Genomic DNA, 27,495 nt, shown 5'->3' on the forward strand with positions numbered 1-27,495 from the left:
TTGGCCAATATTGTCCAATTCTGATAAAGATGTCTAATTCTGACAAGGTGTTAGCATTATCACTGAATAAGACAGTAAAATATTCAACCCATACCCCAAGGGGGTTGGGAACAGATGTTCCAGAAGGACCTTTAGGGAAAGTAATCAAAATAAAATAACAGAATACAGAGGAATTTTTTGTATAACAGGCAGGTTTTTCACAATTTCCTTCTAACTTTAGTCTTTTTCTTTTTAAGGAGAACCTTCTATAGGTTCTTCCTCTCAAAAACAATTTATTTATTTATTTATATTTCACATTTATCACCGCCCATCTCACTGGAAGTGACTCTGGGCAATTTACAATACAAGAATAAATATTAATTAAAATACATTATAACAATATTCCTACAAATAATAAATATCTTCCAAGATATTGATGGTGAACTAAAAATTATTAGGCTCAAGGAGTGTCTATAAGGCACCAGCCACCCCTGGGTTGGTTATACCTTTTCTCGCCCCACTCGACTTGGCAGAGCCAAGTCTTCAGTTCTTTCTGGAAAACTGGGAGGGTGGGGGCCCGCCTCACCTCTGGAGGGAGAATATTCCAGAGGGCAGGGGCAACAGCAGAGAAGGTTCTCCTTCTGGGCCCCACCAGTCGACATTGTGTCACCGACAAGGTCTGCAACGTACCCTCTCTGCCTGACCGGGTGGGACGGGTCGATGTGATGGGGGTGAGATGGTCCCTCAGATAACCTGGACCCATGCCATGTAAAGTTTTAAAGGTGATAACCAACACCTTGAATTGGACCCAGAAGCAAACTCGCATCCACAGCAGCTTCCGCAGCAAAGGTGTAACATTGCCCATGCGGCTACATTTTGAACCAGCTGTAGCTTCCAGATACTCTTCAAGGGTAGCCCCATGTAGACTGCATTGCAATAGTCTAAATGAGAGATGACCAGGGTGTGAGTGACTGACCAGAAGGCCTCCTGATCCAGGAAGGGGTGTAACTGGTGCACAACATGAAGTTGAGCAAAGACCCTTCTGGCATGATTGCCACCTGCTCTTCAAGCAGGAATTGTGAGTCCAGAAGGACTCCCAGATTACGCACCAGGTCTGCCTGGGGTAGTGCAACTCTGTCCAGAACCAAAGAAGGCACACCCCTGGATATAGAGGGACCTCCAATCCACAGCCATTTCATCTTCCAGGGTTCAACTGAAGCCTGTTGCACCCCATCCAGACCCCCACAGCCTCCAGGCACCCCGAAAGGGTGGTCACAGCATTGCTGAAGTCACCCAGGATGGAGATGTATAACTGGGTATCATCTGCATATTGATGATACCTTATCCAATGGTAATGGATGATCTCACTCAGCAGATTCATGTAGGTGTTATAAGGGAGAAAAGAGAGTACCGAACTTTGCGCTACCCCACAATAGAGGGGCCAAGGGCTGGGCCTTTCACTCCTAATCAACACTGATTGGGACCAGCCTTTGAGGAAGGAGATGAACCAGCACCAAACTGTGCCCCCACTCCCAACTCCCCAAGTCAACCCAAAAGGATACCATGGTCAATGGTATCCAAAGCCGCTGAGAGGTCAAGAAGGGCAAGGATGGATGCACTATCCCCATCCTGCTCCCACCAGATAACATCCATGAGCATGACCAATGTTGTTTCCCATATCTGGGCCTGAAACCTGACTTAAAAGGGTCCAGATAATCCGTTTCATCCAGGATCGTCTGGAGCTGCAACACCACCACCTTCTTGACCACCTTCCCTAAAAAGGGGAGGTGGGAGACTGGACAAAAATTGTCCAGTACAGTGGGATCCAGCAATGGTTTCTTGAGGAGGGGATACACCAACGCCTCTTTAAAGACATCTGGAAACACTCCCTCCCTCAAGGATGAATTCACCATCACCAGGACCCACCCACGTGTCACCTCCCGAGCAGCCTTAACCAGCCAGGAGGGGCATGGATCTAGTAGACAAGTGGTGGCATTGACAATCCATAGGACCCTGTCCACTTTCTTGGGTTCAACAGGATCAAACTGTTCCCAGATAACAGTGTAAGTCCATCCCTGGGCATCTCTACAGGTCATGCCCCTCTACAATGCCCTGAGAGATGCTAAAGTATATGGGTCTATTTACCCAATAATATTCCATAAGCTTTATCCTGGCTACAATACATTCTTCATCAAACCAGGGGTGTCAAGAGATCCAACGGGTAAAAACTTACATTCCCCCATCTCAGTCGCACCAGAGTTTATGTTCCACTATTTCTGATTTGTTGGGGACATCCCAAGTTTATATAAATCCTATCATATATTGATCACCCACCTGGGGAAAATCCCATTACTTGTGTACACTTATTAAAAAATGCAAGTACATGTACTACCAGAGCAGAAATCTAATTTAATTAACTGCTGTGTCTCTTCATATTCCTCACCGTGTTAAGGGAAGGTGTTCAATGAAGCCACGAAGAATTGGAATAGCTAGCACCAACTGCAGTGTTTTTCCTAAGGTTAGCACAGAGCATGGATTTTGCCACAATTCATTTCCTTTCTCTATTTTATTTTATTGTCTTATTGCAGGAGGGAACAGTGATACCTTTCTTCTAGTACACTGCAGCCCTAATTTAAATTATAACACCTCCCCATAATTGTCATGTTTATTATTAATTTGGTTTCTTTAATGCCTTGACATGCTTCTAAGCAATATATTTAATATCACATATGTAAAATATGTTTTGATGCCTATGTTATCTAGAGATCTCTTCCTGCACCATGCCTTCTCTACCGTCCCTAAGTCAGAAGAGATCAACTTGGATTATTATACAGCCAGGACATGTAGACTGAGGTTGACGAAGGCTCAGAGTAGAGAGTAGAGGGATCACAGGAACAGAGGTGCCTGGGCAAAATGGCTACTAATGTTAGCTATATAAGATATACTTTCAGTGTCTGCCTTTCTCAGGGATAGTCTTTCTCAACCTGGGTGTTTTCCCAATTTATAAACTTCAACTCCCAGAATTTTTCAGCCAGCCTGGCTATTGCTGAGTCTTCTTGGAGTTAGTCCACAGAACTAGAAGGTGCCAAGGTTGGAGAAGGCCAGTTTAAGCCATTCTTTCAGCAGCTCTGTACAGTATGGCTCCTATACACACAAACACTCGCTTACTTACATGCCAGAGCTGAAGCTTGAACCCATATTCCAAATCCAAAGTCCTTTTTCAAAAGCCCCAATACACGAAAAAATTAATGTGACTCATTGTGAACTCACTCTGTACATATGCTGAAGTACACCCCCTTCCTGCAGCTCCTTGGAACCATTCCAACACTATAAACATTACCTTCCTTTTATCCAACCATGTTTGGTAAAACCAACAGATGACCTTCTCAATGACTGCTCCCAGGTTTTGGAACTTTCTGACAACCCCATCCTCCCCCCAATACTGTACAATACAATAAGCCCGGGCCTGGGGCTCCAAGTGTGTGAAGGGCCCCATTTCATGGTTGTGTTGATACCAATCGTTTTTAAGATCTCTTGGCTGCATTTATATTATATTTAATTTTTGTGCTGTTTTTAATGTTGATTGTTTTTATTGTTGTTAGCTGCTCAGAGTCACTGGTTTGAGATGGGCAGCTATATAAACTGAATGAGTGAGTGAGTGAGTGAGTGAGTGAGTGAGTGAGTGAGTGAATGAATACATACCCTAACTACCTCCATCTCTGTTTGGTTCTTTTACTCATAGGTAAAGGTGTTTTTACATAGGCAAGCTTTTGACATTTAAGTTAACTTGTTGAAATAAATTTAAATATGGTAGGACCTGTTACTTTTTTTAAAAAATACATGCTTTAGTTGATGTTTTTTAATCATTTAACTTCATTATTGTTAGCCACTTTGGTAATTCTAATTTAGACAAAAGTCTGATTCAAAGAACAATAAATACGAAATAAATTACTCAAGAAGCAATTAGGTAATTAAACAAAATATAGTCAGTTTTCTAGCAGCAGAAATTAAAACTATTCTAGTGATACAAATAAACAGCTTGTGTGCAGAAATATCTGTGTAAACTGCAACCTCAGCAAATTGAATGACAGAATCCTTAACAAAAAGATTATCTGAGACCTCACAAAGCACACAAGAGTGTGTGAAAGTTATTATTAGCTTCCTCTTTGGCAAAGGCTGGCACAAGTAGCAAAAGTCTCTCTATTTATTATTAAAACTAGATAAATAAATCAACACTGACAAACCAATTTTAAGCACACATTTATTTGAAAGTTCCACTAAGGTGACAATTTCGGATGAAGATGCGAGCCCTTGAACAAGATGGGTATGAACCCTACATCTGGATTTCTACAGGAATGCCCATAACAACCTTCCTGTCTGTCAAACTACGACAAAATATTTTCTGTATATAGATGAAGTGACCACAACAGACTTACACAGGTTACTCTGCTTTATCAACAGCCACCCTGTGGCCTCCAGTGACATAGTAGTGTTAATCGGGCTGAGCACTGCATATAACCTAATATCTCCTTACTTTCTAATCAATGTGCTGTACAATTAATTGTATGACTTCCACATTGTTTCCTCCTTCCCATATGGAAGGCTTATTTTTACAACTGCCTCATTCATTCATTCATTCATTCATTCATTCATTCATTCATTCATTCATTCACTTATTCATTCATGCTTTCTTTGTGGCAAATGCATCAACTAAAGATTACTTTCAGCGTGTAGAAATTACAATTAATCTAAGAAAAAGAATCAGTAGATAAAGCATAAGAACATTATTTTCCACACACGACAGAAGCCTGTCAGATTTAATCTGTTGTTTCCAGCAACTTTTTGTACTCCTGTCCACACAAAAAACATTTCTTGGTGTGTGCACATGCACAGAACCTCTGATTTGCATACAGTAAAGACAGTGGTTAGCTATTCCTGTCATCCAATTGCAATATAGCATTACTATATGTCAGAAACAGTTCCTACAATTAGCAAAATAAGAGGCTACAGGTAGTCCTCAGCTGACATCCATTCGTTCAGCAACCATTCAAAGTTATGGCAACACTGAAAAAATGGAATTATGACGGCTCCTCAAAGTTCCAGCTGTCACAGCATCCCTGTGGTCATGTGATAACAATCCAGGCAATTACAATGTCACCTGGGATTACAACATCATGATTACCACATCACAGTCAGCTGCATTACATGATTGCCATTTGCAACCTTCCCTGCTGGCTTCCTACAAGCAAAGTCAATGGGGAAGCCTACAGAGAAGGTTACAAGTTGCTCGTAAGTCACTCCCACCATTTTTTTTCCTGAGGAACCTACTACATAGTATGAGATCCCAGGCAACTCATACTCTGTAGCAACCCCGCTTGCAGCAACCCTTGCCCTCGTGTGGCCTCCGCTCACCTGCCTAAGGCCTCTGCTGGCCCTCCAGCAGCCCCTGCTGACCTGCCTGCACTCCCTGGCCCACCTACAGCACTGCCCCCCTCACAGCACCTGCACACACAGCCCATGCTCCTTACTTGGGACTCCCGCCTCTTCCCACTAAAATACCTGAGCGTCCTGGGGTTACGACAGCAACCGGGACTGTCATTGCTAAGCGATGCAGTCATGTAACATCGCACTTTATGATCACATCACTTAGCAATAGCAATCCCAGCCCCAATTACTGTTCTAACCCAAGGACTACCTATACCTCAAATGATAGATGCTACTGATGGAAGCAGTACCCCTTGATATGTGCCCTCTAAAATAGCTTGCCCTGTAACTAGTCTAGCCTGTTGCCTCAGGAATGGTGCTGGACACAGTTAAATGATCAACCCAGCTTCAAAGTCACACTTGCTATCACCTATTGGAGGAGGTGGCATCATGCAATAGAGTGGGGAACTTGTTCATTTATTTTTCTTCATCCTCAGTCCTAGTTTCCTTCTTGACCTTGATGGTACTGGGAAAGCATGAACAATGCTGTTTATTCCCCCAGTTCTCAAAGTCATTTTGCAGATACAGACAGTGAGAAGAAAGCAAAACAGGGAGAACTGTATTCAGCTCAACATTCCTGTTTCTGCAATCAATATATGCAAAAGCATGATCATATTGTTTTTTCATTGTGGTAAAGCAGCAAAGTTTTCCTTGCCTTCTAGTTTTGATGGAACTGAAAGTAAATATCACAATTACAGGTAGTCCCCGGGTTAAGAATGCCCAGTGTAAGGATGATCCATAGTTAAGAACGGAGCCTACTGTAGCAAAATTCAAGTAGAATACACAATGATTCGAGTTATATACACAATAGTTCAAGTTAATTACACAATACTACTTATACAGTATTGTACAATAATACTGTTCTGGCTTACATACAAATTTGACTTAAGGACAGACCTTTGGAATGGAACTGTTCTTAAACTGGGGACTACCTGTATGTCACAGTGGAGACTAGAGGAGGAAGGGAATAGAAAATTGAGGACATAAAGGCAATACAAAGGAAAAAAACTGGGAGGAATGACATTTGCAGGCTACCATTCAAATACTGAGTTGGCAGTTGATATCCTCTTTTTGCATGCAAAATCTTTTTGATTTTAGGGCAACTTCAAATATAAACACAACTCCTTTCTTACAAGGCTTTCTTTAAACGACTAGAATTTACAAGTAATACAAAAGTGCATAGCTGAATTTTGCTGTACAGGGAGTACCCAGGTTAAGAACAACTGGGTTATAGACAACCCACAGTTAAGAATGGAACCTACTGTAGCAAAATTTGAGTTAAATACACAATGATTCAAGTTAAATACACAACGGTTCAAGTTCATTACACAATACTACTTATTCAGTATTATACAATATTATTGTTCTGGCTTCCATACAAATTTGACTTAAGGATGGACCTTGGAACAGAACTTGTTCTTAAACTGGGGACTACCTGTGTATGCAAAGCTGCAAGAGAAAATAGTGTCCAGCTATTCATATGCCATGAAATGTGTGTCCACTCATCAGATATAGGATATTACTATTTCATGCTAAAAAAATAAGGAGTTATAAGCAGCATCAGAATTTAGAAATAATGATTCCAGGTTTCAACCTCATCCCAAGCCAGAAAATGAACTGAAAATATAAGAATCTCTTATCACAAAATTATCATAATCAGAAATGAATTGAAATTATCATTTCTTATAATGTACCACTATGTAAACTTCCTTAAGAGTTTAGCAGTATAGCATATTCCTCAACTTACAATTTTGTCTTGCATTCGGTTTCTTCAAAGAGCATTCACAGTAGTTCTATAGCAATACTAAATTCACAAGTATACAAACAATTTTAAAACCTAACTTGGGAGAAATCAGTCTCCCTGAAATTATAGACTGTCTCTTTGTTTTTCCTTGTTTATTTAGCAAGTATGCCACACAGTTCTAGGCAGAATATTTATAAATATACAGTTCTCTGCTGGGAGGGCTACCATTATATAATTATATCAGTGGTTGTATTAGCCTCTCTTGTGTACAGGGGCTGCAGCTGTCCTTCATTCCCAATAATAAACAAGTGAAAAGGACAGACTGTGACTTAACTTCCCAATAAGACCTCAACTGTTGCTCAAATCAAACTCACACGCTTCTCCTTTGCCCTTAATGACCTCTTCTCATGCTTATACATTTACAAGTAACAATTGTCAATATGTTTATAAAAACAATATAAGAAAAATTCCGTAGATCAGTACTTTGACACATTTAGCCCTTCTAGAAAAGCCTGTGAGTTTTATAGATATGTTACTATCATGCTTCAGAGCAACTAAAGTCCATTCTCAGCTTTCTCTTCTAATATTTATATTATAATCCTTTATCAAGGAAAAGAAAGAGGGTCTTACATAGGTCAAAGACTAAAATAATGGTTTATTTTAACCCAGCAAATCAAGGAAAGCTTTATTTCACATGACATTCAGCTCCATAAAGTCTATGGCATACTAAATTTATAGGTATATGTCAGAGGGTGAATAAAGATAGGAACTGATCCAGACACAACTGGAGGTTAATCAAAGTGACATTTATTACTATTTACAAAGGGTTACATAAAGATTTGGTGCAGTTTGTGCATATGTGAGCACAGAAGTGAAGATCTGAGTGAAGATTATTTTTGTTGCAAAAGACTTATATATAACTAAACTATAGCCAGTTTTAACTATATCTGGATTTAAATCATGATAAGCCATAAAACCTGGTTTATAAACCACATTGGCTGGGTTCACACAGCAAGTTAGATTAAAAACAAATCAAATTATGGATCAGTGCGATGTGTGAATCTTGCCTTGTATTAATGCCATACCATAAGAAGCTTTCCCCAACTGCATGCTGCTCTGATATACTGGACTATTGTTCCCATAACCCTCTAGGAAGCCAATGGTCATTCCGGCTGAGGATTATGGGCTTGGAGTTCAACATATCAGGAAGTCTTCAGGGCTGGAAGGCTACTACATAGGAATATGAATACTGGAGTGATCCATTTATATTCACTGATCTGGTTTACTCACTGCACAAAGACATAGTTTACTTAACAATGCATTACTGAGTAAGGCATAAAAAAGCAGTTCAAAGAAAAACTGCCACAATGTAATGGTATTTACAAACAAAACCTGCTCTTTTTTGCCTATACATGCATTTCCCAAACGCAATAGCACTTTTTTTATTAATTTCAGTGTTTACTAGTGATAATATTCAATCAGCAATTGCCATTTGCACTGGAAAACCAGCATCAGCTTCCAAAGCAGTGTTTCTCAACCTTGGGAACTTTAAGATGTGTGGACTTCTTACTTCACAAGAAGTCCACACATCTTAAAGCTCCCAAGGTTGAGAAACACTGTTTCAAAAGAATGGGCTTCCTTTCAGCACCCACAATATGAAAAACACTTTCACCTATCCTGTGTCAACCATTTTCCTGAACCAAACAGTTAAGCAACACAGTAATGAGAAAAAAAAAGGTTTTATTATTATTCTTATTGCTTTAGGAAGCTGGGCAATTCTTTAACCCAGTAAAATGATTCAATCACCAGATCTATTTTTTTCCAATTAATGTGAAAAAATAAAATAAACTATAATAAATTATGAATACATACTAGGCACATTTTTGACCACACACAAGGTTTTGATATTCACAAAACTCACTTTTAGGCACAAAGTCAAATCACATGACTTTTTAAAATGTTCTGCGGGCTTCAAATTTGCTAATTTCTGCTACCATCACCTGGTTTTTCCTATTCATAACCTAGACATAGGACTCATCTCACAGCTTCCTTGCCCCAACTCTAAGATGGCCCACTGACTTTTAAAGAATATGGAAAGTGGTGTTTTCCATCAGAAAACAGAAGTCAGCCCACTAGGTGAACCTTCTGTGCTGCGCAGAGGAGTCATCGGCGGGAGGATGGGGACAGTCAGGCTTTCAGTTGGCTCACTATATGAATACTACCCTCTCATCCCACCATGCAGCTCTATACCTCCGTAACCACTTTTGGCTGGGCTGCCAAAGAGCCAATACCCTCTGGCAACCATTCTTTTTTCTTTTTCTTTTGCTCAGAAACCATCCTCACAGAATACCTTCCACAATGTTGGCAATCTTCAGTAACCTCTGCCCAGTTCACTACCTCCCGCCACACCGATCTCAGCCTTCTTCCTATCTCACCTCCTTCTTCTCCTGCTTGCCTATCTGCCTCTCTCCCCCACAGACAAGCACCCAGGCCAAGCCACTACTGCTGTCAGGGGAGCAAAGATCAGGGAAGGGGATTCTTCTCAGTCTCTTCTGCCTCCCTGTCTCCCAACACAGTGGTAGATCCATTGCTTTTCCTGCTCCTCTACCCTTCACTGCAGCTTCTCTTACCTCTGCACTTGCTGGAGAATGCTACTATTGCCCTCAACAGCAGCAGCTACAGTCAGTCACCAGCCTTGGAGGGATCTGCATTTAGCCCCTATGTGGTGGTGACCTGCTGCTGCTACTCCTGGGGCCATAGTCATGCTTTCCAGCAAGTGCAGAGGTAAGGGAAAGTGCAGGAGAAGCAAAGGATCCATGCTTGCCCCACAGGTGGAGAGGGACAGACAGCAGAGAAGAAAAGCCTTTCCCTGCTTTTCACTCGTCCTCTGCCAGCAGCAGCGCAGCGAAATGTCACCAATGCGAAGGCAGCAATTCTACTGGCCTCGTTCCTGAGTTGCAGCAAAAGGAATGTTGTGGAGACAGTAGTTCTCAAATTAATAGACTTTCCTCCTGCCTCAAGGATGGGAGGAAAATAGATCCACAAGGATTTGTGGTTGAGGCCTTACTTACAGCATTTCTTTGTCTCTGGATGTGTGTAATGTGTTATTATTGGTATGATACTTCACCCTTCTGTCTCCTCCAAATCACAAACATCCAGTTTAAGTATGAAAAGAAAGAAGAGGCAATGGGTTCAGTTGCTGATGATGCCCAAAACTGTCTTCTAATACCCTGTAGGAGAGAATGGAAGCAGAGGAAGAGAAGGTCTATATTCCCGCAGCTAGATAATGTGGTAGAGCACATCTGCTTCTCAAAGTCTTTTCTTCAACTTATAAAATCAATCCTGAGATTCTGAAATTGGGTGTAATTGATTTAAATATTGTGGAAAATAGCCTGAGGCCTTTGTGTAAAAAAAAAAAAAAAGGATCCTTGGGCTTTCTGAATTTGCTTGTATTCTGTTGAATGGTAGATCACAAAAAACATCTGCAGTGATTCTGCACTCTAACTGACGTAAAAGAAAATGAAATTACAAATTAGTTTTGTACCCCAATTTCATGTTTTATTAATAATTATTGCCTAATAGAAGAGAATATATTTAGCTCAGGGTTGAACTGTGGAGTCCTTGGTGCTCTCTGAGCTTGGCTGTTTGCTTGCAAACATTTCATTACCCAAATAGGTAACATCATCAGTGCTGGTGAGTGTGGGGTTTGCTCCCTGTTTATATATAATAGCTTGCCCTGTCAGTGTTGGAGAAAATCACACCCACACTGGAAGAGCAAGCTACTGTATATAAACAGAGAGGCAACCCCGCACTCATCAGCACTGTTACCTGGTCATGAAATGTCTGCAAGCAAACAACCAAGCTCAGAGAGCACCAAGGATTCCACAATATTGCCTAAGCCCACCATTCCCAGAATAATTCTTTCTGCAACAGTATTCAGCAAACAGTGTTCAAATATTTCATATTTTTATGGCTCAGGTCAGGTTTCACACACTACAGAAATGGACATGTCCAAGAGCTTTGTAGGACACTTCAAACGTCATGGTTTCTGGAAATCTATGCCTTTTCCTATAATTATAATTCCTATAAATTTACAATGAAAGGTGATGGTGAATATACAGAAATATTTAAGAATGCATTAATATTTAAATTAATGTGATTTATCCTACATGGTTTGGTATTCAAAACTGGTTTTCCCTACTCCAGATTGTGAAGGAAATTCCTGGTCTTGGGTTCATAAGAAAGAACTGCCAAGTCAGAAAGAGCTGAAGATCTATTAGTAGTTAGGATTTATTCAATATGCTAAATTGTTCTACCCTACTTGTGCAGGGAAAAAAAAAATTGCCCTAAATTCTCCAGTGGTAGGATGAACCATTCAACAATTCCTTGGTCAATCAGCAAAGGGTTTTTGTTTGTTTGTGTGTGCTTATTTAACTTAACATAATTCTTATTTATTTATTTTGTCACTACTGCAATGGCAGCAACAGCAAACACACTGGCATATTGTGAAGAATATAAAATGGTGACCAATTCCTCAGATTTTGCAATTTTATGAGGCACAGAAGGAAGTGATGGAAAGAACAGAATGATAGCAATAAAACTTTTTATTTATATATTACTTCTCACAGCACAAGCTTAGATGCAGAGCGGAAGCATCTTCTCATTGTGCTTTTACATTCAACTCAAATGATTGAAGGGGAAACAGATGGACTGAAAGGGGAAATCCCCTGTATGTCAGGCCAGCAGACAGTAACACAGAGCAGAATAGGCCGCTAACACTTCACACCCTACCTTGATGCTTTTCTGCTGCCATATTTACTGGATGACCTCTTTAAAAACAGCTCTTATTTCACTGTTAAATGATAGGAGCATTTCAGCATAGGTGTAATGTATTCTCACTATTTTGTATCAGTTAGCAGCCTGGCTTTCACATTTTGCTAAGTTTCTGGACTTTCCTCAACTGTAGCTTTATGCAAAGCACATGTCCAAGAGCTTTGTAGGACACCTCAAACATTGTGGTTTCTGGACATCTATGCCTTTTCTTGAAAGTCAGGATGCAACTTAGGCATGGATAACTGGCTCAGGGACAGCCACATCTGCTGCACCAAACTTAATTGGGCAAATGCACTACTTGCCACTCTTGCTGTCTGGAATCCATGCACAAATACAAGCCAAAGATTGTTCCCATACCTGCTGTCTCAAGAAAACTGCAACTCTATTTGAAACAGTCATTCCAGAGCTCTGCTTCCCAACCAATAATAGCTTCATTTGTCTGGATTTAATGTCAGTTTGTTCATCTTAGCTATTGTCAAGGGAAATGCCTGCTTTTCTGGAGTCAGATGGCAAGCAGCAGTAATGCTAAGAGTCATCAGCATGTTCTTGACACCTCACTCAAGAGCTCTGGATGACTTCTCCCACCTGTTTCATGTAGCTACAGAAAAGCATAGGTGTAGAGAATCAGGGAGGAGCCTGCCCAAATTTCTTCCAAAGACTATCTTGTTTCCCAGGACTTAAGGAATGTTTCAGCTCTCTTTGCTTATGTAACAGTTCTTATCTATTTCCCTCAAGATCATCTCCCTGATTCTCTACAATAGGGGACAAGATGTGACCCTCTGGGATACCACAGGCCAATGGCTTAGATGTTAAATATTAGTCCCATGGGAACTTCTTCTGAAAATAGTCTGATAGGAAGGACTGCAGCCATTGAAAAGCAGTGCCACCAATCTCCAGCCCTACTAGGCAGTCAGAAAGATACTATGGCTGATGGTATTGAAAGCTGCTGTGAGGCCAAAAAAACCTAGCATGACATTTGGGGAATCCAGTTCCCAGCACAGGTGTACCATGAACACAGACAAAGAAAACTTAGGCTTATCCAATTCAAAGTTCAATAAACACAAATCAAGCAGGTTTTCTATTAAGAGTGAAACTGGAAACAATGGTTTATAAAATTTACCGGATTGGAATCTCTAATAATATGTCATGAAATTGATTTGAAAACACAGATTCTCAGGACAAATTATTGAAACTTACAGCCAAGTATCCTAGTTTACCTACCAATCTAACTGCAATCCTCTAGTTCTATGTTGTACACCCTTAAAAAAAATTGAAAGAATGGAGGTAACCATTTAAAAAAGCATTTTGCATGTTTTTCTTGGGAACACACAAGCAAAATGAGGAAAATCGTCTCATGCTCAAGTCTTGAGCAAGCAGGTGATGTTCAAAACATCAGAAGAAGAGGAGTGGGTAGAAAAATGGAAAAACAGATACTGTCAACTTGAAAACATTTTTTTCATCCTAAATCAGTCTGTTTGTTTATTTATTCATAGCAATTTATATGGCCGCCCAACTCACTCACGGTGATTCCAGGCAGCTTACAGAAATAAAACCACAAATACAAACCCACTACACCCCCACTTCCCTGGTGACAACTATACATTCAAACAAACTACTTGGTGAGTTCTGTATCAATCTGGGATTCCCAGGCCTGCTTATTTATATACTGTGTGTATATAATTTCTCCTACACTGTTGCTCACTTAAAGCAAAGCTTTTCCTGAATGTTAGCAATATCAGAGCTAAACTACATGTTACATGAAACACAAAGCAAGTGGCTGTTCTTCTGTATTTTATTATACAGAATTTTGTATTTTGTTTACACACTTGCCGTGTTTACAAAGTATACTTAACCTGGCTACCAAATTAACACTTTTTTTAATCATAACAAACAAGCTAGCCTCACACTACCTGCTAAGTGACAAAAAAACCTAATCAAGTTTAACACAAATGAAGCTTGGGATGCGATGCAAATACATCTGCTAGGTGTTTAGTTGATGTGGTTAAGAGTGTTACGTGACCATAGGATGTACTACCACAAGTTGTGGTGCTAGCTATCAGCTTGGCTGTCTTCAAAAAAGAGTTGGACCAATTCATGGAAGTCATGGGAATTAATGGCTATTAGCCTGGATGGCAGCATGACTGCCTCTGAAGTCCATCTGCTAGGAGACTAGTGGGCTTCCTTGTGCACTTGGCTGGCCACTGCGAGAACAGACTGCTGGACTAGATGGACCAGGGGTTTCTTTCTTTCCTTTAAAAAGGGACATTTGGAGGGTCACCTGCACAGCTGGCATCAGGGACGTTTAAGGGCACAATGTCTCTTTCAGGATTACCCACATATGTTGATACTTGCGAACAAAAAAACCAACAAAAGAGCTACATGTTACGCATTTATATACTACAGAATTTAGCACTTGTGAATTATTATAATCTAGATAATATGGGCTAAGTGTAGTGCAATAGAGTAATATATGGATTAATTTAAAAAGCCAAGGCCTATTTAATCTTCATTAGCTGTTTAGGTCTGCAAATAATCATGTTTCCTGCTTAATTTTTGCCAGTCTCTACACTCCAGTTATGGGAGCTCACTATTTTGTTCTGTCCTTGATCCCTAAGCGGCAGTATAATGCTATCTCATTATGAACATGGCATATTCTGCACCTGTAAGGTGCCCCACAAGTTTCCCAGCCCCAGAGGACAGTTGGGACTGATCTAAGTGCAACTCCCCAAAATGCAATGTGAATTATAGCCAGGAAAAAATATTAGCCAGTTTGGTTGCACTTTCTCTGCCTACAAACCATACAAAGCCAAACTCAGTCATGTCTCTGAAGTGAAATGCCAATTCATGCTACCAAGTAAAAAGTGTGGTGAAGCAAACAAGGCCAAAGATGCAAGAAAGTTGTATTCTTTTCCAAACACTACCACAGAACTACTACACAACTTCAAACAACTTCCCTCTATTTCCTTTCCATTAATTTTAGCTTAACTTTTTTCTTATTATCCCACCATTCTAAGTTTATATTAAACTTCGTAAATCTAGTGACTTATAACATCTTCCAGCATCCCTTAGCCATTGTTGAGGTGATAGAAAGAATCTTCTCATTATTATTATATTGGAACAATGATAGCTGGATAACTCTGAAAGATGCTATAAGTCTCAAGTGAGAAAATGGCCCTAGTAGTTATTTTGTGGCAACTGGTTATTTTTCTGACCCCAGTGTTCTGGAAAGAGGCTCAGAGTTTCAACAATATCTATGGAAAGGACATACTTTCATACCATGTGCTTCTTTAAGAACAGCCACAGGCCCAGTTCTTACCTAATATAAATTATGCTTAAATCCTAGCTTAGTATACAGAATCATAGCTTGAGGCTCTGCCATCTGAAATCACAGAATCATAGGGTTGGGAGGGACTTTGGAGGTCTTCTAGTACAGCCCCCTGCCCACAGCAGGAATCCTTCTACAGACAAATGGCTGTCCACTCTTTGCTTGAAAACCTCAAGTAATGGATCACCCATGATTCCAGGAAGTAAGCTGTTCCACTGCTTAAGAGCTCAAACAGCCAGAAAATTCCTCGAGTTTGGATCTCCCTCTGTAAAACTCCCACTCATCGGTTCTAGTCCTATCCTTGAGCGCTATGGAGAATAAATCCTCTTCCCTGTGACAGCCCTTCAAGTATTGGAAGACCACTATCATGTCTCCCCTTAGTCTTCTCTTCTTTAAGCTACACATGCCCAGAAATTTAAACTGTTCTTCACAGGATTTACCCTCCAAGCTCCTCATCATCTTTGCCGCTCTTTTCTGCACTCTTTCCACTTCCTCAGCATTGTTCTTGAATTGTGGTAACTGAAACTGGATGCAATATTCCAGGTATGCTCTGAACCTGTGTAGCCTAGAACTATCACTTCCCACTATACCTCTGTTGATGAAGCTCAAGATTACATTGCCTCTTTTATCAGCTGCAGCACACTGCTAGTTCATGCTTAATCAGTGTTCTACCAGGACACCAAATCCTTATCACAAGTAGTAGTGCTGAGCCAGGCACCCCATATTTCATACATGTGCATCTGGCCTTTCTCACCTAAGTGCTGAACCTTGCAGTTCTTACTACTGACCTGCATATTATACAATAAGGCCCAATGCTTAAGTCTATCAAGATTCTTTTGCCTATCTTCTGAGGTTTTAGCAATCTCCCAAGTTTTGTGTTGCCTGTAAATCTGATGAGCATCCCCTCATCTAAATCATTTATGAAAATCTTGAAGAGCACTGGGCTCAGGACAGAACCCCAAGGTATCCCACTGCATACTCCCCTCCATATAGACATTTAAGGACAAAGAGTTGGGCACAGTTGTTCAACTAACTGCAAATCCATTTGTTCCATTTTATCAAGGAGGCTGTCAGCTTTATCAAATGCCTTACTGAAGTCAAAGTACATTACACCCACAGAATTCCCTTGGACTACTAATCTAGTACTTTGTTCCCCCCAAAAGCAGTACGAGTTGTCTGGCATGACCTATTTTTAACAATCCTATGCTGGCTTCTATTAATCACCTTGTTCCTTTCTAAGTGCTTGCAAACACATCGCTTGATATTGTCTAGGATTTTCCCAGGTACTGATGTCAAGCTGAGTGGTATGTAGTTTCCTGGGTTCACTTTTTTTCCTTTCTTAAAGATTGAAACAACATTAGCTCTTTCTTGATCTTTGGCAATTTCCTTGTACTCCAGGAATTATCAAAGGTTACTGACAGTGGTTCTTCTGAGATCACACCTGCTAGTTCCTTTAGCACCTTGGGGTGTAATCCAGTCCTGGAGACTTAAAAGTCAAACATGCGTTGTTACAATCATACAAGATTAATCTTCCCCAACCTGATGTACATCCTCTAGATGTATCATCCTCCAACACTTATTATTGCCTAGCAGGGCCACTGTAGAAGACTGATTATGTGAATAATGGAATAATACCAAGTTTCAAACAGACCTTCATCCTTGGGAGGAAAGTATCAGAATCTTGTGCAACCATTGCACATATTTGAGGCTTGCAGTAATCTGGAAGACACTAAAGTGTAATGACAAGGGCACAATACCATAAGACTGAGCAGTGTGTAATCACAAAGAATGTTTAAAATGCCCACATTACAAATCAATATTGTTCACATTTAAGCTGAAAAGACAGACAGAAACATTTATTACCATAATATATACCTTTCTACGTATTATACTGTATATAAAGTGTAGCTCAGTGGTGAGCATACAAAAAATATCCCAAGTCACTAAAAGTAAACTTGAAAATGCCTTCCTCCCACAGTTTCAGTAGTTCCCATACCATCTAGTGGCATCCACAATGACATCATGCATATCACAATGTCATCATGGAAATGACACAAATTACATGACATGTGTCAGTCATGTCATGATGCAAATGTCACAATTTGTGTGATGTCATTTGTCCCACCTACTGATGCCCAGGCCTGCTCTGCAATTTAAGAGGGGAACTTACTAAGCACCGTCAAAACTCAGCTGGTTTCAGAGCTGCTGACCTGTGCCAGAGTCAATTCTGCAACCGAGCAAAATAATCATAACTTCTATGGCCAACTCCTTAAGTTGTACTTGCTTAAAACCTCCATGGACTGATTAGGGTTGCAGGGAAAGACACTGTTATATTAAAGAGTAACTATCAAATAGTAAGGAAAGTTTGGGGCAGTTCTCATATTTAGCCCATTTCCTCACTGGTGATGGTCTTACAGTATCATTCAGTCATCACTCTGCTGACATATCAGTAATGCAGACAACCTTTATATCATCACAACAGTGGTTGGAAATGGCACTAGTTAGCAATTGTATACATTTATATTTGCCCAGAAGAAAGCCCAAATACAATATACAATGAAACATACTTCTGAGCAATTACGTTCAAGATTGTGCTGGGATTCCCAGCCCTTTTTTAAAAAAACTAGGATTGAGAGAAAAAATTAGAGAATGAAATTTAAGTTTTGGCTATTAGTTAGCCATATTCTGGATATGGAAGATCTAAGTTCAAATTAGTGTTCAGCTATGAAACTTACAGCAGTCATCATCTTTCAAGCTAGTCTATCTTGCTGGGATTGTAGTACAATTAAAACACATTCTGAAGTTTTTTAAAAGGTGGGTAAATTAAATATAACAGCTAAAGAGTGAAAAGTAACCAACTGGCAAGAGCTAAACAATTCTAACTTTCCAAAACAAAAAAAAGGGGGTTAGGGTTAGCAGAAGAGTTTGTTGTGAGACAGAGAGATATCAGGGGGAGGGGGGAGGCAGGAAAAAAAAGGGAGGAAGAATTGAGGAAAAATTCTGTGATTAGAAGGATGACCAGAGGTGGACATAACTCCATTTCCTAACACATTTTCAACACATGGGGAAAAATATATATCTGGTCCTTATTAGAATTTTTTTGTATGTCAAGTCAGGCACAAGTCCATGCAGTTTTCTTGGCAATGTTTTTGGAAATGGTTAGCCATTGCCTTCTTCCTAGGGCTGAGAGTGACTGGCCCAAAGTCACCCACTGGCTTTGTGCATAAGGCAGGACTGGAACTCAACTGTCTCCCCTCCCAGTTTCTAGCCCAGTGCTTTTCACCACTACACCAAACTGGCTCTCAATTAAAAGCATGGTGAATGGGAAAAATTGCCAAGACATTCTTCTCTGCTCAAAATACAAAATGGTATACTTTTCATTTAAAATGGTATACTGTACATCTACAACACAGAATCATAGGAAAATGTGATGATGTCTCCTCAGTAGGACAAACCCATTCCCCTCCTGAATTTTGATTCTACAGATTGCCTCACATGCAAGAGATCCTTAAGTTCTCCTTTTGTACGTTAGCAGTAAAAAACAGGAAGGTAAGTAGTCTTACTCATCTATGCTTTCCCACCCTCTCTCACTCTATTAGAAGGAGAACTAATACAGTGGTTAAAATCAGTTGATAATCTGTTGAAAATAGTTAAGTTTTGATAGTTCATCTAAAAATTGGCTGCCAAAACATTTGTTCTTCTATGCGAAACATTCTCTTCTGTATGTTAAAATATGGACAGCTTTAAATTAAATGAAAAGAAATCTGAGTCTCAGACATGTGAATATTTTCATAGAAAGTTTACTCCCCTTCCTGCATTTTTTTCAGTTGAGAAATCAAGCATGCTATTGGCCAGAAAGATGTATCTATTTTTCATTATTTTACAGATATACCATTTCATAGAATCTGTAGAATCTAAGAAAGGTATATCTTTCTGCTGATTAAAATACTCTGAAATAACTTTCTGTGAAGGAAAGCATATGTCATTTCTCAGGATAAATATCCAGCAAGAACTCCCTCTGAACCTTAATTCTGTAAGCAAGCCTTTTGATAGTTTCTCAGTAAACAGCTGGAAAATCTACTGGAAAACCCAAATCACAGAAATCATTACTATAATATCCCTGTTCCTGACCCACCTACACACACACAGAGGAAATATACTCTGAGCCATCCAAAGTTGCTTTTGAATGGAGTGGTGCCAAATCACATCAAATAAATAAATACCGGTGGAACCTCACTACCATATCTATAAACAATTCAAGGCTTTGCCTGAGAAAAAGTCTGCCTGTCCGATTTAAAAGAGAGCTTAGAGTCAATTACTCCAAAACATGATGTCCATATCTCTGTCAGCCGTTCACCCAGTAGGCTTTGTGCCAAATGCACTATACAGCTGCTAGGCAACTCTGGAAAACTCAACTAATGCCATTAAAGCAGTGAACAAAAATCATTAGGTTTCACCAAAGCCTGTTCAGCATTACAGATTTCTAAAGTTTGTACAATCTGAGCAATGAGAGAAAATTGCAATGCCATCCTAGTTCTTGACCAGATATTTTAAAAGGATTCTGTATTAAGAAATGCTGCTACAATATCAACATTATAGGATTACAACAATCCTGGATTGTCCATTGCATCAAGCAATATTGTGTAGGCTGTTTAAATTACTTTGCTCCATTTGTAAACACAGCACTGTAATTTGTAAACCTGATTTATGGCTTAGTGAGTTGTACAAATTTAGACAACAGCAGCTTGTTAAACAAAGTCTCATATGCCATTTAGGCCTGTTGGTATGCACATATACTGTACATCTTTTGACTGAATGATCTGTTACAAAATTCAAAGGTGAGATCAAAACCACACCAGGTCAGATGACTGAAGGAAATTGCCAGTTATCCAATACTTGAATCCTGACTGCACAGGAACATTTGAATTTTCTTCCCATCAGACAGTATTATGGTAGTTGTGTTGATGGGAGAGGTTAAAACAAAAGTGAGAATTTTAAAACAAAAGTGAGGGGAAAAAAAGGTTTTCTTCTTGAAAATCATCTCATGCTCCCTTCTTCAGTACTATTTTATATTACAACTGACTGTTATAAATTGGATTTTTAAAAAAAAGTTTTAGTTAATACAGCCAGGGGTATCATTCACATACAAACACAGATGACTAATCACTCTGGCCTTTGGGAAGGAAATGAGAGGATTTGACTGTTCTTTTTGTTTCCAGAGAACAGCAACATTTATTTCATAAATCCACACTGGAGAATGAAACCAGTCTGGATATTAAGCATCACATATTAAGATATAACTATAGATTGAAAATAAAGACACATGGAATGAAAGGGGGAAAATGAAATTACATCTGCACCCTCCTGCAGCTTCCTGCAGATAAGAATTCCTGGATTTGGGCCATCCAGTGTCACTTGGAAAGTATCCTCAATATCTATATATTGAAAGTGGAAGGCAAATATCTGCACGTACCAGGAACGCACATCAGATTTTTAAAAAACAGCAACATTTACAGTGAAACAATGGAAATAGTTTCACAAAATAGAGAGAAAGGATATTCTGAAATGACTGGTGTGTTTTATGGAACTGTACATTTCTGGAATAGAAGTTAAAGTGGGGGCTGCAGCAAAACATTCCAATGTGGATTGTTTCTGTTTGTTGTTGAGAGCCAGTCTTGTGCGGTGGTGAAGATGTTAGACTAGGACCAGGGAGACCCAGGTTCAAGTCCACCGTTGGCCTTGAACTGACTGGATGCCTTTGGGCCAGCCTTTGGGCCAGTCATTCTCTCTTAGTTCAACTTATTTTACAACTTGTTGCAGTTGGGATAAACCGAAAGGAGAACCCTGGATAAACCCATGAGCTCTTACAGAAAGACAGGATACAAGTAGTGACTTCTTTGAAGGACAGGTAGTTCTTCACCCGCTCCTCAAGAAGTCTTCACACCCAACAATTTTCATCAAATCTCCAACCCCTCCTCTTAGGAGAAGGGTTGTCAAGAAGGTGGTTGGACTTTATCTTCAGTGGGCCCTGGAGAAAAGATTATCTAGCCCGTTTCAGTTGAGTTTCAGGCCAGGGCACAGTATACTGTAGAGTTGGCATTGATTGTTCTTCTTGATAACCTTTGGTGGAGCTAGGACAGAAGTAACGCAACTGTACTGCTCCTTTTTGATCTCTTATTGGCTTTTTATACTGTAATTTGTTATAGAGTTGCTGGGAGTCAGGTGGAATTATTATTATTATTATTATTATTATTATTATTATTATTATTATTATTCCTTTTGGATTGTCTACTGGACTGTCTATGGGAACTGGGTGTGGAGAACACTATTCTGCAGTGGTTCTCCTCCTTTGTCACAGGTTGCAGTCAGTATTGACAAGAGGGGAGAGATCAAGCCCAAAGCCCCTGATCTGCTCTTATCCCTCCTGCTTAACATCTACATAAAACCACCAGATGAGGTCACCCTTCAGTTCAGGGTCATTTGTCAATTTAGGGCCAGGTATCATCAGTACCCTAATGATAGCTAGCCATGCATCTCAATCCCAAGTTGACCAAGTGATGCTGTCAAAGTCTTGTCCCAATGCCAGGAGGCTACTGAGGTCTGGATGGGGAGGAACAGACTCAGGCTCAATCCTAGCAAGACTGAGTGGCTGGGGGTATTGGGGCCACTTGGGTCTGGAACTTTCAAACTTTAATTCTGGATGGGACTGCACTTCCCCATTCGGGACTGGTACATAACCTGGGGGTCCTCCTGAACTTTCAGCTCCAGCTCAAAAAACAATGGAAGCTGTGGCCAGGAGGGTCTTTGCACAGATCCATCTTGATGAGCCCATTCCTGGATTGGGAAGCTGGTCACTCACACCTTGGTCACCTTGTGTACAGACTTTACAATGCAGTCTACATGGTGCTGCCCTGAAGACTATTCAGAAGCTGCAACTGGTCCTGAATGCCACAGTGCAGGCAGTAATGGATATGCCTTTTTATATCTATGTAACACCTGGGCTCTGTGAGCTGTGCTGGTTACCAGTAAACTTCCAGGCACAATTCAAAGTGCTAGTTATATAAGTGCTAAAATGCCCTATGTGGCTTAAGGCCCATTTATTTGAGGGACTATAGGTTCTCCATAGGTTCTTTGGTTTCTCCCTGTCCTATGTCGTCAGTCCAGGTTCTATCCACAAAAATCTGATATAACTCAGAAAGTGTGCCTCCTCTGTTATGGTGCCTCCCCTCTGGAACAATATCCCCCCCATCCTGTGTCCTTTAGATGAGCCCTTAAGACCTGGCTCTTTTCCCAGACTTTGGTCTAAGATGGGTGGGGGGCTCAAGGATGCCATTGTGTTAAAAGAACGTGGGGTTTCCCCCTCTGGGCTAATCATTTTTTGCTAATTGGCTTGTTTTCTTTCCTGTTTTTATTCTTGCACACTACTCTAAGTTGTCTGGAGTTGAGAGGCCTCATAAATGTAGAATAAAAAATAAAATAAAGTGTAATAAATACTTAATATCAGGCAATTTTTTTCCCCAAAATACTCCATTCTCTTTCCCATTTGCTGCTCCCCCAGCAGAGAGTATTCCTTGTCCATGGACAAAGTTCAGTTCTTATTGGGCTGGCCTGCCCACCAACAGCATTTATTGCTTAAATATTTCTTTCTATTTCTTCAGATCATCTGCTCCTGCAAATCTGTCAATGTTTTTCTCTAGTCAGTGGGTGCTATTTTGGATATATAAAAAGCAAGATTCACCTCTGAACTCTGAAAATAGAATGTAATATTAAATTTAATATAAGTACACCTCTTCAATCATTCCTTTTAAAAATATTAGTTTAAGCAGTATATCTATGGCAGAGAATATTAACTAATATAAAAAACCCTGGCACCAAGGGAAGAGAAATTCACTGGATATAATAGGAGAAGGGACAGAATGAGTCAAAGTTCTAGCATGTGGTGACAACATTTGTGCTGTGTTTGAATAATCCTTGTGTAAAATTATATTGGTGGCACAATGAATACTTCTGGGATTGATAATATACCCCTAGGCATATTACAGTGAAGCTTTAAAACAAGCAATAGCAAGTTTTTATTTTGTGAGATCAAATTAGCTCTGCCAATTACCTATCATTTAGTGAGTCAACATTTAGAGTCATCTCCTTTTGGTCTTTGTAATAATTTGGCATCTCTCCTTTGATACCAAGATAGCATGAATAGTTGCTTCAGTTGCATAATATCTGGCTAATTAATCATGTAGCTTTTTATATATACATAAAAATAAATATACATTAGCCCTGTCAACAAGAAAGAATAGCAAGGTTGTCCAATAATATGTATTTTCATAGCTGTTGTGAAAGATCTGTATGGATTCAATATCAAGCTCTGAAATAGCACCAAATAATGAAAAATGAACGTATTAATGCATCCATTCAAATTCCACTGAGCTCTCCCATGTTATTTTAGGTTATATGAGAAATACTGCTTATATTGTTTAAAAAGAGGAAGATACATTAATTATAAACAATTATTTCAATACTATGACTAAATTCACACACTGTCCTGAACTATAGATTGTTGGACAACTCAACATTTTGTTGGTCACACCACAATTCATAGATAATAAGAGACCCACTGTGGAGAGAAGGTCCAGATTCAAGTCTACCCCACCCATGGAAATTCATTGGGTTACTTTGGGCCAATCAATCTCTCTCAGCCCAGCCTTCCACACAGGTTTGCTGTTGTGGGAATAATAATGGAGAGTGATCCTCATGTAGGCCACCTTGAACTCCTAGAAGAAAGATGGGATATAAATCTAACAAAGAAATAAGCCACAAATCAAGTTTTTCAAACCTCTGCAACTGGTCCATATATGACTCTAGCCCCCCCCCCAAAAAAAGCAACCCAAACCCACATTTTTCTAGATATTTGAAGGGGTCTATCAAATTTCTTGTCAATTCTTTCAATATATCTTCATGGGATTTGATTTCTGGTCTCCTAATCATTCTCACTGCTTGTTTCTGAACCTGTTCCAGTCTGAACATTTTTTAAAGTATGTTACCCAGAGATGCCAGAATACTCAAGATGGGATCTCACCTATGCAGAATAAAATAATATGATTATTTCTTGTAATTTGGAGACTATACTTCCCTTGATGCAGCCTAAAATTTCATTTGTCTTTTCTGTAATCATATCATATTGCTAGCTTATATTCAGTTTGCAAACCAACTAATTATTCCAAGACCTTTGAAAAGCGCTATTACCAAGCAAGATACTCTGCCCCATATTCAGGTAAATTTTGTCTCCTAAGTGAAGAATTCTGCATTTCTCTCTGTTAATTCAATTCTGCTATTTTCTAGCTAACTGAGATTTATTTCTCACTGTTTAGCTACTGACTATTTCCCTCAATGTTGTGCCATATACAAATCTGACAGCTCTCTCCAGTTTGATGAGCAAGCAAGAACTGATGAGCACACTGAGCATGATTTTTAAACCAGTTATCTACTTGTTAAACCATCCAATTCATGTTTAGCTGAATACACTTCCTAGCTGCCTATGGGGATCTCAGTAGACCTTAAATGCAAAGCTGATGAAAGGTACGCTGACTCTAGCAGTATTTCATGCTACATGCTTCCAACCTGCACAAAGGAAAGGTCACAATTTTGCACCACTTTTTCTAGACACTGTGACTAAGAGGAAAAATAAGTCATCTTTCAGTTTTAAACCATCTGCAGCTTTTTCTGTCATATAGCAAAATGACAGGGAAACCTGATGGATTTCTCTTCTGTGCAACAACTGGGCAGTGTTAGCATAGCATGCTAAGCTACAGTCTGCTTAAACACAGTTTACTAAATAAATGCAATGTCAAATCATGGTTAAAGTGTTAATATTTTACATAATAATATAGCTTGGCTGCTTTTTGCTTAGTACATTGAATGAAAGTTTTAAAAATACAAAAGCCATATTAGGACTTGGCAATTCCACCTATCTAAGAATGGATTCATACATCACGCTAAGCCTCACTAAGGAATGGGATTTTCTGAAGTCTGTTCAGTTTAGCAAGTTGTTCATCTTGGCAAGCTGTTTGGCTCAACATGTTGCATGATGGCAGCCACTGTGATATATTCAATAAACCATAGTTAAACTATGACTTAATTGAATGCTTGACCCAAATCTAAAATCCCTGAATTTGCATGTTAATGAACCATCACTAGAACCTTGTTTAAGAATCATGATCCTGCCAATTATTTTCTAAAGCTAGAGAATGTAAACCTAACTTTTTCAAAATTAGTTTTATAAGTGCCTTTTTTAAAAGTGCCTTTGGAAAGCCTCATTCCTTGGTGAAGCATTTATCACTTCCAATATACACACAGAGAAGCCAACCCTAGGTGATTTCACAGACCACAATTCCAAAACAGGCTGTAGGTCTTAGCTCTTGAAAGAACTTGTCTTCATTCCCTGCTTATAAAAGGTGAAAAGTATATCTACCAAGAGTAGACACTGAATATATTCACCTCCAGTTCTGAAAATCTATGCCATCCAGACCAAAACAGATATGTTTTCTAAGTGTAAGCCTTGCCAACTGCTCAGAAAAATCTACAAGGAAACCCCCAAGAGGCTTTATTTTCTGGATGAAGATGTCCGATCAGGGGACAGCCCAAAACAATCAACATCCCAACTCTGCAGAGGTTTGAGACTGTTTATGGTCCAAACTAATTAACGATGGCTGCAAGAATAAAATTATTCAACTCTTCCACCCATAAGTCATATTCCCTACTCCAGTACAGAAACCAGATCAACCATGTTTCCTGCTGCATGTGTTGAGCCAGATATAACTTGAGACAAGCCCATAGTAGCCATAAAATCCCCTACTATTCCTCAGCTAGTGATTTTATGGCCACTGTGAGGCTGTGTATATGACACAAGACTTGGTACCAAGCCTTGGGGATCCTCAATACTCCATGTTTCATTTTAATTCCATGAAACCAAACTCTTCTCCAAAGAAAGGACAGGCTGCTTGCATCTGCTTATCCCGCACAGCGTGACCTGCATATATAGCATCTGTAAACAGAAAGGAAAGCAATAGACTCAAGAAAAATCAGGCACAGACCTGTCTTCCCAGCCCCCATACGGGTGGTAGAAGTAGCCATGCATGAAGTTAAACAAATATGGTACAGGAAATTAAAAGCACAAAGGACAGTAAGATATGTCCACAGAGCTACCATCTGTTCAGGGTTTTTTCCCTTATCATGTTCATTAAGAAAAAATATACAGGCCTCAAAGCAACAGGCATTAACAAAATATTCTGAGCACTTCTCAGAAATCTGAGGATTATGCAGAGCATTAAAGCATTGCATCAATAATGAATTACAACTTGTACTAGCACCAGTGCTACAAACACATTCACACCCTCTTCAGATTTACTGCTGTTAAGTTTGTAGAAATGGTTTTAATGTATTATATCTGAGCTGCATAAATCCAGAAAACCACTAGAAGGCAATAAAGTGTTAAGTTGCTGCATACCGTATTTCTTTGCTGGTGATTATCTGTATTTCTGCAGCCCAGGTATGCTACTCCTAGTTCTAACCTTTGAACCTACCGCGACATTTCTGATACAACAGCGTTCTGATAGAAGTTTACCAGCCCAATCATTTTTTTCTCCCTTGTACAAGGAAAGCTAAAACAAAACCTTCAGCAGCTACATTTCTAATATGATACCACTGCTAAAAAGCACTAGAGCAGAGGAGCCGAAAAGAGAAACTGGCATCTTTCTTACAAAAATGCAAAGATTTATATCCTGTCTAATCCCCGACAGGTCTGGGGAGCAGGGCACGTGGTGATGCCACCCCGGCACGAGACATTACACCTAAGTAGCGTAACTACAAAAGAGCGCCGGAGGCAAGCCGGGCGGTGGATGACGCGGCCGGCATTTTTTTTCGCACCTCTAATGCCAACGCACGTGGGAACTCCCCGAGACTTTGTATCAACAATAATAAGTGTCAGTTAAAGCTAATGAGGAGACTTCCAGCACTTCTCATCGGGAACTTCCGTTTTACAAGTATGAAACAAACTCGTCTCTTCAGGATTTGTCTTTCGGCAGCGAACGGGACGAAGTCCAGGGGCAAACGGAGACAGGAATGTCCTACTCCT

At 39.8% G+C, this 27,495-nt stretch overlaps 1 protein-coding gene across 1 annotated transcript in view; it reads right to left on the bottom strand.

The window, feature by feature from the left end:
• TFEB (transcription factor EB) overlaps positions 1–27,495 on the bottom strand; it is an 84,506-nt gene that overhangs the window by 55,634 nt on the left and 1,377 nt on the right. The window lies entirely within an intron of this gene.

Source organism: Python bivittatus, unplaced genomic scaffold, assembly GCF_059951505.1.
Source record: "Python bivittatus isolate LINGU-HERP-01145 unplaced genomic scaffold, Pbiv_v1 ctg000700_np1212, whole genome shotgun sequence".
In the NCBI taxonomy this organism is placed as follows: domain Eukaryota; kingdom Metazoa; phylum Chordata; class Lepidosauria; order Squamata; family Pythonidae; genus Python; species Python bivittatus.